This window comes from Falco cherrug, chromosome 2, assembly GCF_023634085.1.
Source record: "Falco cherrug isolate bFalChe1 chromosome 2, bFalChe1.pri, whole genome shotgun sequence".
Lineage (NCBI taxonomy): Eukaryota > Metazoa > Chordata > Aves > Falconiformes > Falconidae > Falco > Falco cherrug.
This window is the reverse complement of record NC_073698.1, coordinates 106,847,224-106,859,706: the sequence shown is the minus strand read 5'-3', so window position 1 is coordinate 106,859,706 and position 12,483 is coordinate 106,847,224. Positions and strand designations below refer to the sequence as shown.

The 12,483-nt window shown below is 37.5% G+C and overlaps 1 long non-coding RNA gene across 4 annotated transcripts in view; it reads left to right on the top strand.

Annotated features, from left to right (window-relative positions):
* Nucleotides 1-12,256, top strand: part of LOC114017804 (uncharacterized) — a 332,083-nt gene extending 319,827 nt beyond the window's left edge. For all 4 annotated transcript variants that reach the window (XR_003563064.2, XR_003563062.2, XR_003563063.2 and 1 more), the window contains one exon: nucleotides 9,863-12,256. This is a non-coding gene — a long non-coding RNA (uncharacterized LOC114017804). The remainder of the gene's footprint in view (nucleotides 1-9,862) is intronic.
* Nucleotides 12,257-12,483: the final 227 nt, after the last annotated feature.

The window sequence follows — 12,483 nt, the reverse complement described above, 5'->3', positions numbered from 1 at the left end:
CAGTAAGTATTAAAAAAGTAAAAGAAGCAATTACAGTGGTGAACCCTAATCGGATTTTTTACAATGTGCAGTAAAGGAACTACATCTTTACCCGAGAAACTGGGGCATGTTCTGGATGTGTCCTGCTTACCTGCTTGAAGAGAAACACACATCCAATGACAAATTTTGGGTTATTTTTAATTGAGACTGCATGCTTAGGAATTTGCAAATAAGACCTAGCATAGGGACTTCCAATGTTGTTTTGTTTAGTGGGGCCAGCGTTAGGCACGAAACCCCTCTGTTGTAAAAGTACTTGAGTGTCTCTTTTGTCTGAAAAGTAATCAAAGATACAGATTATATGAGCCTTCAATATTCATTGTTATTTACCTCTGAAAGATGTTTGCTTTGTGATTGCTTTTCTAAAGGAAATGATGCATTGTAATCAATTTACTGTGTGCAGTTTTAAATGTTGGGGACATTTTTGTTACTTAACTAGCAGACTCATGCGGTAAGGGGTGATGCAGACTTTTTGAAGAAAAGCTATTTTAAGGATTAACTTCTAAGAGATTTCAGGTTCAGTATATCTAAGTACAGTATATGCTTTCTTATTGTTTGCTTTATTAAAAAAAAGTTGTGTGGCATTTCAGGCAACAGCTAAGATGCACTAATTAAGGTATATTTTTGATATTTTTTATCATTCCATTGCTATTTTTCTGATTATTCCTTTAAACATGATAAGTACACAAACTGTTTACTGTGATCACTTTTGACTATTGAGACTCTGTTTGAAAGTTCTTGGGAAATAGTAAACATTTCTTTATTACCAAAATACATATTTGAGTGAATAATTCAATTAAAACGTCATAATCATACAATGCTTAAAAAAGCAAACTGCTCTATGCGCTAATTTGAAAAAAAAGAACTTTTAAAATGGAACTCCATGTAGCTTTTGTAGATACTTAGGGCTCTCTTCACTGTTGGTTGAGTTTATTTAAAGAGCTTTTCTAGTCACCTTTGAACCCAAATGATTTCTCCAGATGTACAGAAGTGAACAATGTAAAAATCTTGCTGCTTCAGCAGAACAGGATCCAGCTGGCAGGGAACTGGATCTGCAAGTCATTGGTTACAGCTGTGTTTCGATTTATGTGATGGTTGAAAAAATAAATTACTGGATTAAATGGCTAGAAAGAGGACTCTTTGTTTAGCCCTTGTGTGGGGACTGAAAGTGTTTATGGTGCTGTTTTCTGCAGAGCCTTTGCAAAGTAAGCTGGACAAATAGACTTATTCAAAACTTCTCCGAAATGTTGTGCATTCAGCTTTATTTCTTTACAGAAGAAACTGTATGTTTTTGTGTAATGCTGTCAGCCAGCAACCGTTTTTAAGGTCTCTTGGCCTTTGAGAGTGGCAGTAGCATTTTAGCTATGTCTTTTAGGCATTGCAGTTTATCACTGGAAGGGAGTTTCCTTTAGTTAAAGGTTTTAAAATGCATTTCTTGGCATACACACAAATACATGTAGGGACTCTGTGAAACTCATAACTTTTTAATGGGTTTAATATTTCAGCTTTGTATACCACTTACCTTTTGCTCTACATAATAATGCTGATGTAATTGTAAATTGGGTGCACAATAATTTACAGAGCAGGCACAATGGAATCAGAAACTAATGCCAAGTGTTTGGATTATCATATATCTTATTTAATTTTCTAACGACAGTGATTATGTCTTATTACCTGATATCCTGATTCTGCAAGGGTTTACATGCTAAATTTTATTGAACAGTTCCATGTCTTTGCTAGGGCTGCATGGTGTATAGAGCTCATTGCAGCTTTCTTAGCTATTTTGCTAAGAAATGTGTTCATTTTAAAAAAAATCTTTATAAGACTATGGTCCTGTGAAATCCCATAGGGTGCCTTTTCTACTGGAGATAGCTTGGGTTGAAGGACTTGAGACGTAATTTCTTGCAGTGAAGTCCTAACTCCACTGAAGTCACTGGGCATTTTGCCACTTGCTTCTCTTAGGCTACAATTTCACTTTTAGAACTGGATTTTAATGCTTTTACTTATAACACATATTACAAGACCCACAAGTGATTTCTCTAAAGTGGTGCAACCGCTTGTGAAGTGGTAGACTACAAAATGTGATCAAATGATTTGGTATTAGACTAACGGTAGTTTTAAGGGCTTCTTGCAGATGCTATGGAAAGGTAACTGATAGCATATAACTTTCAGTCACGACAGACAGTGAGCATATAGTGCATTTTTTTAGAACTTTAGGTGGCTTTCAGCATAATACTTTGCAAAAACCAGGAGCTTTTCAGCACTTATACCTGTCTATTCAGCAATATTTCCTAGTAATTATTGTAGGCTGACCATTTAGTTTCATTTTACAGTCATAAAGCAGTCAGTAGCTGTAGCTGGGTATCAGTTACATTCTATTTATTAAAACTTTTCTAAAACACTGTATTAACATGAAAAATCATGGTTGTGATTAGATCATAATTGTGTCTTATCAAGATCTAATTACTTTGTTAAAGACAGTTTGTACACATCATTTTCAAAGGAATGCCTTTATAAAATCCTACAAAATGCTGACCAAGGAGAGCTAAATAGCAGAACAGGAGTTCTTTTTCAAGGCAAAAATGAAATCAAACAAGTTGGCCAAGTTCCATCATAAGCCACCCTCAAAAATACCAGAGAGAGGCTTAAAATATTTTAAATAGAATATTCCCCCCCTCCTTTTTTTTTATTGTTGTCCCCGAGCAGCATTATTACATTAAGAGCCATGCGACAGAAAGTCGTGGTGATGCAGAATAAATAACCATAATGTATCAAAAGCAGACAAAGGTGTGATTGATCTGTCTGGAATTGGCAGACTCTTTCGCTGTGTCAGGCTGTTTCTTTGATCAATGAAGGTATAGCCTCTGACCTTTAAAAAAAATCAATGAGATTGATTGAAAGGAGAGAGAGAACTATGAGCATGCAGGATAGCTTTAACCTTCACTGTCTAGAAAATTTAAAATATTCTGGTTTTGCAGGCATTGAACCTCCTATTTTGTATTTTCTTATTAAAATGCTTTGCTTTTCCCCAGCCTACTTTTGAAACCTCTTAAGCAAGGCTGTGAAAGTGGTGTGTCTGAATGTTTCTCACAAATGGTTATCTTCAAATCACATTGTTAATAAAATAGAAGGGTTTTTTTCTATAGCAGAATTTGTACCTTCTATTACTGTTTGCAGTATGTACAGAATGTCTTTAAGTTCTTTTTATAAACTGATTCTTATTTGACATATATATATCCAAGAATCAGTGCTCAGAAAAGTAGTTCAGATCATTTCAGAGATGATATCCCTCTGAATAAAGTTACTTGAATTGCCCTATTTACCATATCAGGCCCCCTGATGATAGCAACATTCTATAACCATAATGGAGGGGTGTCTTCTGAGAATAAACAACATATTTTGGTGATCTTGTTCTACATAATCCTGTGTTTTTATTGATTTAATATATATAGACACATATATATACATATATATATATATATGCACACACACACACATACATGTATACCTAATCAGTAAGGAGCGAGTAAAAATGTCATAGTGGAAAATGTACGAAGCGGGATTTTTAAAATAGTGCTTGGCACTTTACATCTTACTGAACAGACTGCAAATGCAGACTTGGCTCTTTAGTCAAAAACAGTTTTATGAACAGTTGAAGTTTCATTTTAGTACCAGGCCCTTTCTTCACATAGTGCTGATGCTGTATTAAGCGTTAACACCAAGCAATTAGTGAAGTAAGCATAAAAAATGTTCATAAACAGAAAAGTTAATTCATTCATTATTTCGTGCTTTCAAAGCTCAAGAAAACATCGGTCAAAAAAGAAAAAGTATCAGTGTTTAGTTTTCACAAATAATTATTTTTTAATCGAAAATGTCAGTGAAATCAAGATCCACTGAATAGTATTTGTATACTTTTAAAGTAAATCAGACTGTGATAATTTCTGCTGTCATATCTCTGTGTTTTAATATAGACCAGGTAAATTGACAAATCAGCAAGGAGACAATATAATAGCATTTCTTGAGTAAGAAAGAGCTTTTATAGGGAGAGACTGATATTGCTGTTTCTCTGTAACTTTGTGTGATTTCCTTTCTATAATAGATTCTGTAGGCTATATATTTTTTTAATACTTCACAATCAGATGGGTATTTCAGCTAAGTTACAGTTACGTTACTTAAAATAGGACGAAGTCTGTGGGTAGCTTTTCTAATCAAGAAATTCAAAGGGTAGATTTTTGTGATATATCTGGGACTAGATAGCTGTGAGATTTTTCTGAAGTCTTCTTTGTCTTGCTGTTCATCAGTGAGGTAAGAAGGTATTATGGACAGTCATTCAAAACTATGGCATAAGCTTAGACACAGGTGACTCTGACCATCTTGTTCTTGTAAGTCACTTAAATGCTACATTAAAGGAAGCTAAACCTGTTATTTTAATGGGTATCCCTTTCACAAGCACTGTCATGAAGAAACTTTTGCTCCTAGAAAAAGAAGGGGGATCAGGCTGTTACCTCCCAGTCGGAGCACAATAAGAATATGAAGATGAGAGCTGCAAAATCAGAATAACTTGATATTAGTGCATTTCTTCCTTCATGTTAGACACATTCTGATTTTGCTCCAGTAGTATCTAATTCTTGTCATCACATTATCTTTTTTGTTATTCCAGAGCAGCCTTATCTTTCACACAGTTTGTATTAATATTGCAAACCACCTTACTCTGGCTGTCTAAAACCTAAAAAGCTCATCCTGTATTTGAATGGGTTTTGATAATCTGACGCCCACATCCAGCCTCACCTCTCCTCCCTCTCTGTCCATAAGTAATAATCCAGGAAACACCTTTTATTTTCTTTTCTTATTATTATTATTTTTGGGTGATTTCAGCAATGGCTGCTACTCTCATTCTGTTTTTCATGTACACAAACTGCATCTTTCCAGTGTGGATGTGAATGCTGTCCCCTTGTGGATGACGGTTACAGTCTGAACTGCTGCCTGCAAAACTGCGCTGTACCCTTCACCCAATTTAAGGTAGTGTCTCGAGCATCACATTCATTTAGCATTACTAAAGGGCAGAATTAAGGTTCTTTTTGTATCTTATCCCACTGTCAGCTAAATCCTTCCCAGAAAAGATACAAAGCTGAGGTCATTTTTTCTCCATCTGTGCGGGGTCAGTTACTGCAACAAAGTCATTCCTGGCTGAGGTGTGAGCCTTTTAAAAAGCACCTATGCTAGCAGCTGAATAATTTTCTAGACCACTTTTTTACATTTCTAATGAAAACAGCTGGGTCATTAAATCCAGCAATCAATCTCCAATTATAACCTGCCTTGGACAGCGCGATGCCCTGCCCCAGCAGGTCCCCTCCCTGCAGACCGACTCCTGGCCTCAGCTCTACCATGAAACACCTATCTGATGCCCCTGTCCCATACCCAGTCCCAGCATGTCTAGGAGCACAAATTCTTCCCCAAAATATCGGTGCCATGGCACGGGGGCTAATTCTGCTCTTCAGCATCACTGTGCTGCATGGACTAAGGCTGTGCATAGAGCTGCAAAGCAGATCTATGGTTAAAAAAGGTGTGGTTCTTCTTGGAGACAGGCAGTGTGTACAGACAGTGATGTAACTGTAAATGTAATGGAGTTTTCCTTCACTATTATTATTTGAGTGTATCAGCAGAATAAATCAAATTTAAGAGACCAAAATTCTAGATACCTGCTAAATGGATTCTTTCTTTCCTCCTGAGAAACTGAGAGGATATGTGACAGCTGCTGGAGCATTTTTATGAAAAGCTTTTTGATCTTTTCAGGACCTGCACAGGAATAAAAAAAAAAAAAAAAGTTAGATGGATGACATTTAATCTTCATACAGCAAATAATAATTGCTCGTATTCAAACCCAATGGTTCTTTTCTTCTTGCATCACATGAGGATTTACTGTAGTATGGATGCAAAACGTAAATTATCAGGCAATTCTGTGCAATTCAGACATGCATACAAAAATGTCTTTCCAACTTTTTCACACTTACCTTCAAACTGAAAATGGATTTTCCTAGTGGTTGATTAGTCAGAATGAGTTGTTCCTAACTAGGTTGAGGGGAGACAAGTTCTGTAATATTGAGTTAGTGAAAGAAGTGAACAGCTTCAGTTTAATTCAACTAGTCTTCTATTTTTAATCTCCAAGGAAACAGCTGAGTTGAATGTTAATTAAACAGCAGTCTTTGATCCACCCAACCACTCCCGGCGGCATAATAATAATATATAAGCGCACACACAGCAAATATATAATAGGTACATTTAAAGCAGTGCATCTAACCTTGCCATATTCACACTTAAAACATTTCTTGCTGACCCATTCTTATATTATTTAAATAGGGAAAGGAAGGAAGAGGGGAAAATGATAAGTTAAACTTTGACGATCTGAAAGGTAAGGTAGCAGAGTGAGTGTGAGTTCTTATTTTGAGGATGTATAAGGGTTAATGATTAGAAGAGTGGAATCAGGAAAGACCTTAAGCCCAGATCTATGACAGTGGTAATTGAGCTGATTGATTACGACATCTCGTTTCAGACGACTATTGATTTAATCTAGTCTGCAGTCCCATTGGCCCCAGAGGTGCTCCTGAGTGAGGCTCAGCACTTGAACCTGGGTACTCTTCCCTACTCACCGTCTAGATATAAATTTCCAGAATCTGTAGCCATTTATAATTTTCCGTCATGTTCATGCTTTTATTCAAAAGCTTCTAGTTTCGGCAGGCTAATGTTTTTAACCATTGAGGGGGCAGACACAGGAAAAATGAAATGGCACAGACTGAAAAGGGTGGGTTTAAAAAAAAAAAAAAAAGCAAGACAGAGAGCTGGGGCTATGTGGCTAGTATTTGCATCTGTTGTTTCTGATTCGCAGAGCTAGCAAAGGCTGCTTTTGGAGGCAGTCCACAAAGCTGGGCTATCAGTAGGCAGTTTGCTGTACGCGCACGTTCAATTATTAAAATAGTAGACTTTTTTTCTGTCTGATAGCCATAGCGAGGTCATGACATTAATTTATCCAGGGTATTGTGGGTAACTATACAGAAAAAAAGCATAAAGGGCACAGATGCTGGAGCAGCAAAAAATGGATGGGTCTGAGCAAAAGGAGATTAAGAGGCGATGACCAATCTAATGTACGTATAGCAGTAAGAAGCCGGCATCCGTCACAGACTATTGATGGCAATAAGTATTTTAAGCCATGCTGTGCATGTGTTAATTTTTTTTTTTAATACCTCAGTAAATGCTAAGCTGAATGCTGTAATCCTGTATTTTTTCAGTTTCCCAAATCTGATTTTGGTCTTGTTTTTGTTGTCTCATGCTTGGCGTTCTCCGCTTGCTCTCTGTCTCTGTCTGTGGTGTGTGTCTGTCTCCGTCTCTCCTGTTCTCTGAGATTACAAACTTAACTGTTTCCTACATCATCTACTTTCCACTGTCCTTTTCCTACGAAATTAATTACCATCATGAGAACTGGTCATAAGCGTGTACTAACTGGGCTTAGGGCGCGTACGCCGGCGTGTTGGCTTCCTTTCTTTACTTCGGGTCTGTGCAATGTTTTCTTTTGGACCTTTCCTGTGAGCGGATGCCCTTCATGTTTGCTGCCACTGTAAGGTTGCCAAACGGCTACCTGAGCTGGGACTGCGGTGTAGCACTGCATCCTGGGACCTGCCTGCCCGGCTACGCCGAGAGTTTCTACGGCACCAGGCAGCTTTGAGAATTGGCTGGCGAATTGCGTATCACCTGTCCCCCCCTCTGGTAAATAATTTTTGTACCGCAAATCACAGTGGTGTGCTATTGTCTGGAAAAATAATTCCCAAATACTGTTGGCATAAAAAGGGAAAAGCCGAAAGATTGTCAACACCGTAAGTCATTAAAGTCCCTTGCCTTAAGAACAAAGGAACAAGGTAAAAATGCACACAATAATTATGCTCTGTGGATTTTCATTGCCTGTCAGACAACTTGTGTGTGTGTTTCAGTTAACAGCCTTTGTGCTTTGTTTTGTGTTGTGTATTTTATATATGCGTCTTGAGTTTCTCTGTGTGTGTGAGTGTGTTTGTGTGTGTATTCAATGTACGTGTATGTGCGCAGACTTCTCTACCAACACGGAGCAAACACTATATAGATATATACACAAGTGTAGCTCAAACATGCATTTTCAGTACTGTGGTGGTGTGAGTGTATCGCCATTGTTCTCTCACAGTGCTCCCTCTGACGCAAGCAGCTTCTATTTTTTACTTTATTTTAATTAAGAAGCCTAAAATAAATAAGAGGGGAAAAAAATTACTTAGTTTGGTTAAATACCAATTGAAGTCCAGAAACTCATGATTTCAGCACAGTGAATAGTGATTCAGACCCTGGCAGTGTTTTGGCTATGAGACAATTTCTACTTATAAAGAGCACAATGGGGGGGGAGGGGGGAAATAAAAGATAGCATTAATTTTGAGGAAGATTAATATTAGTTTTTTTAATGATCATTATTTTTTTAAGAAACAAATCCTTGTAGCTTTTGAAATCTAGTGTGTCCTTCTCACTGGTATTTATTTGAGCAAAGGAAAAAATGAAGAAGGCGTAGAATAAACTCCTAAGACTGTTCAAGAATTACTGGCATTATTTCTCTCTACATCACGTGTGAGCCTGGGTTGCCTGCTATTCCTGAGGCAGAGAATCGAGGATGAAAGTCTGTGTGTCAGAGCCTGTTTTCACAACTGCATTTGGAGATCTGTCTTATTGATTAGGAAAAAAAGGGGGTGGGAATAGGAGTGTGAGGTGAGGGGAGGACCGACTGACTACTGGCTTATTGCAGCTCAAGACATTTTCTTCCGGAAAGATGTCAAACAACTGAGACACAGCAACAGAGGAAGTAGAAAGGTGGAAAAATAAGAAGAGGGACCCTTTGGAAGAAATGAAGGCATTCCTTATGAGAGCCTTGAGGCTTTTTTTTCTTCTAACATCTGACCCACAAGGGCTAGAGTGACAGCGTCATGCAAATGCTGCAGTCCAGCAGGTCTGAGAGAGAGGGTGGATGCTAGAGAGTGAGTTAATGTTAATGATGAGTGCAGTGAAAATACCAGCCGATACCACCCCCTCCACACACAACTGCTCTGAGTCAGCATCCGCTGCTTTGCCTTGCCTTTTTGTGCGTGTGTGTGTATGTGCGCGCGCATGTGTATGTGTGTGTGTGTGCGTGTGTGTGCTAGTGACTGTGTGTGTGCATGGAAGGTAAAGCCAGTCAGTCAGTGAGAAGCAAAGGTACGTTTGAGAGCAACTAAAATCTGACTGATTTCCATCTTCAGAGCATCAGATGTATTCCCTAAAGAGGATGGGTCTATGCGATGGGGGTGGTATAATTATGTTAATGTCATATTTATAGAGGGGAGAGATTTTTCATTCTAATTATTGATTTGAAAGCTGTGGTCAAAATTGTTTGTTAAATCATGATCCTTTAAAAAAAGAAATTGAATGAAATCTAGGGACTGCTATACATATATATATCATATATATATTTTGTTTCGTTTAACTATTTTGTGTCTGAGGCATAACTGATTGAATGGTGCACAGTGACAAAGAAACGGCTCTTATATAATGTTGCATTATATCATCAGCTGCAATAATATTTTAAATAATCCAAAATGTTCTGAAATCTGAAGTATCATTCTGGAGGGGAGGGTGAAGGGCAAGGGTGGGGGTGGGGGTGGGGGGCACTGGCAAATCTTTTCTTCAGCAGAGCGCTCTGTACAGCTTTCTTGTAAATGGATGATTCACCTGTTCGACCAGCAGAGATTCTAATTCTTCCCCCCCTCTTCTCTTTTTTTCCTTTTTAAAGCTGAACGGCTTCCCGAAGAGCACTGAGTTTTCTATGCCAGATTCTGCTCCAGTGGCTAGGACCTTTATGGCTGCTGTTTCTTTTGCTCTGGGCTCTGATGGAGGAAAAAAAAAAAAAAAAAAAAACAAAAAACCAACCACGGTGGATCCTGTCCCTAAAGTAGAAATTTTCTTTTTCATTCTGCAAACAAGGCTAAAGATCGGAGGAGAATGAATGCGAAAGTAATTCGGGATTGTGGTCGTGCCATTAAAAGTGTTCGGCTTCAGAATGAAATTATTCGGGAAATCTGAGTATTTCTTCTTACTGTATCGACAGTATTTGAAAGTTATGTGTGCTTTGAGTAATCTGGTTCAAGTGACAACAATCTCTGCATGTCAATGTTTTCTACAGCTTATGGAGCGAAAGCTACTTTTGCCATTGGAAAGGAAGAAGCTTTTGCTAGCAGCCTGTAGAAGGATTAAATGTTGAACGTGGGGAAGAGGCAAAAAGTGAATACACGCCCAAAGGTTATCCTTGCATCGTGAATGGGTTTAAAGTACTCTGTAACCCAGGGCCCACCTGAACAGTAGGACTAAAAGTATAATGGGGAAATATTTCAATTAGAAACCCCTTAACAAGCATTTAATCCTTCTTTCAGGCATTAAGGGAAATAGAATAAAATTGTTACTGTACAAATCTGCTGGAAGCAGATTTTAACCCATTTTTAGACACTTCCCTGTGATGCTTTAAAATATGGCTACTTGTGAGAGGAGGCAGTGAAGATTTTTTTTCCTGTGTTCTTTGTTTTTTCTTTTCAAAAGTTAAGGACTATGCTCTGAGAAAAGTCTGTTCAGTCAGCTGATACATTGTTTGAATGTATGTATGCATCTTGTCTGCTTATTTGATCTTTTCTGCCCCCTACTTGAAACTGTGGTTTGTTTATTGGGGGGAAGGAGGGGTTGTTGATTTGGGGGGGATGTTGGGTTTTGGGTTTGTTTTGGTTTTGTTTTTTGTTTTTGGGTTTTTTTAACAATAGCAGTGAAAGTTTTACTGACAGCGATTATGACTACTAAGCAATTGAGTTTATTGGAAGACGAATTCTACTGGATCATATCGGACTTTTCCTAGTCCCTGAGACCCTAACTTGTGAGGTTTTTTAGCAACAATCACAAGTCAGGCTCTTGGGACCTAGGCGGAGGGGAACCAGCAGCTTTGGACTGTGATTGTTTCTCTGCAGAATTTAGAAAATCAAAGGAGCTTTACTTGTCTGGAAGGGAAAAAAGAAAAATATACCTTTTTCAAATGTTAAGAAGCAGAGCTGTTGCTAGAAGAAAAAAAACCCTGTTATCCTTTGTGCAACATTAGGATGTTACATACTTGTCTGTTTAGAAAACTGGACTAGATGCCATGTAACATTCAGAATTAAAATTTAACCTGAATGCCAGTTAGCACCTCAAAACAAAAACAAAAACAAAAAACAAAACAACCCCAACTCAGAACAAATACTAAAATATACAAATGGCTGTCAACCATATTATTATTATTATTATTATTATTATTATTGGCAATTCTGACATAATTACCACAAAGTATATTTTCAGCTGTATTGTTACAGCATTAATTAACTTTTCAAACATGATGCATAAACACCAATGTTTGAGGCCTAGAAAACATTAAGTCTATTGTTGTTTGAATAATGATTTCAGTCTAGAGGAAAACTGTTGCTTAGCTTTTCCTGTAACATGGGACAAAGATTATTTTGTAGTTAGTTGCCATCATTTTTCTTTGTCTAAGTGAGAACACAATATGGCATTTAAAATATTTTCTCATTTAATTTACATCTTAATCTGACAGAGGATATTGGTGTGAAAATCATACTACAGCATTAAGATAGTTTTGCATACAGAATCACATTTCTTGTACCTGTTCAATTTAAACTGAGCCAGCAATACTCTAAGCACCGGACTCAGCTTTTAGCCTCTCTATCTCTTTTTGCTTTTTCACCCTCTGACAAAAAACAGAATGAGGTTTACATTGTCCCTCATGTGTTAAGTACTTCACTGACTTTGCATGAGAAGATTCACAAGCACACAAGTTATTCTGCACTGTTCATTAGTCTTGAACTTCTGATCCACAACACACAATTTGTATTTCTTAATATTTTATGGGTAGGTTAGTTCTGAGTAATTTTCCTCTGTTTCCTGTGTCTAACCCAACATACTGCAGGACCTTGTTGATACATCAGACTTCACTGAAACAAAGGCTTCACACAGATCAGGCATTTAAACTATTTGTTCATTTCAGAAGTGGTATTTTGGCTGCAGTATATTTTTTCCACTTGTGTGGGAGGAATTGTGTTTTATTGTAAGCATCGACACTATTGTTAAAATAAATTGTTCTTATCTGTTAGTATAATACTTTTTCTTGTTGTCTTGTTTTCTTAAGAGACAGAAACTATGTGCTGTATGCAGTTTTCAAGTTGCTCAAGATATAATTAGTCTTTAAATAGTCATAAAAATATTGCTTTAGCAATTACAATGATGATACAGTTCCTGTAAATATGCAGTTCTTTTCTTTGTCAACTGTCAATCCCACATGCTAAGAACACTCCAAAGAGCTACTTGCGCACATTCAGACACAGA